Source organism: Aptenodytes patagonicus, unplaced genomic scaffold, assembly GCF_965638725.1.
Source record: "Aptenodytes patagonicus unplaced genomic scaffold, bAptPat1.pri.cur scaffold_82, whole genome shotgun sequence".
Taxonomy (NCBI): domain Eukaryota; kingdom Metazoa; phylum Chordata; class Aves; order Sphenisciformes; family Spheniscidae; genus Aptenodytes; species Aptenodytes patagonicus.
The window spans coordinates 211,020-211,653 of record NW_027472030.1 but is presented as its reverse complement, the minus strand read 5'-3'; the positions used below and the strand labels follow the sequence as shown (position 1 = coordinate 211,653).

The following is a 634-nucleotide window of genomic DNA, read 5'->3' as shown; positions in this document are numbered from 1 at the left end:
AAGTGCCAGTAGCTGCATTATTGGTGCCTGCCTCGTCTGAAGCACAGATCATGACTGCAAGCTCCACTTAAGGTTTTGGGAAGGAGGCAGGATTCCCTTGTGCTGCTGTTTGACTCTTCAAAGGCTTTGGCAGAGGCCAGGCCAAGGCTGAAACAGTCTTTATAAAAATGTAACTTAGTCTGAGAAAAGGCTGCATTTGTTGCCTGGCAGGGTGAATAACCTGTGACGAAGAGGAATAAGTGGCTTGAGCACCCCAAGGCCTGGCTGAGTTAGCGCTCACCACTCCAAGAGTGCACAGACAGAGAGCAGCCATACTGGCAGCCAGGGAGGCAGAGACACCCCAGCTGCTTGTGCCGAGGCCCTGGTGAGGTTTGAACTCACGACCCCTGGTTTACGAGACCAGTGCTCTAACCACTGAGCTACAGGGCCCACCCAAGGGCAACTTCCTGAGACAAATACAAATTTTTTCCATTCCTTTCCTTTTTGATCTACCCAGAGCTTCCACTGAGCCTGCAGAGGAAAATACCTCCCTTCTCCTCCCTCACTGTAGGAAGACAGTGGGAGAAGAGAGTTCCCAGAACAAGAGCACTACAGCGGTGGGTCCTGTGCACAGGGAATGCAGACATGATTCCCT

At 51.9% G+C, this 634-nt stretch overlaps 1 non-coding gene across 1 annotated transcript; it reads right to left on the bottom strand.

Annotated features, from left to right (window-relative positions):
* Positions 1–356: 356 nt before the first annotated feature.
* TRNAT-CGU (transfer RNA threonine (anticodon CGU)) lies at positions 357–429 on the bottom strand. Its single transcript has one exon. It is a non-coding gene; the product is annotated as a tRNA-Thr (tRNA).
* Between the last annotated feature and the right edge of the window lie 205 nt (positions 430–634).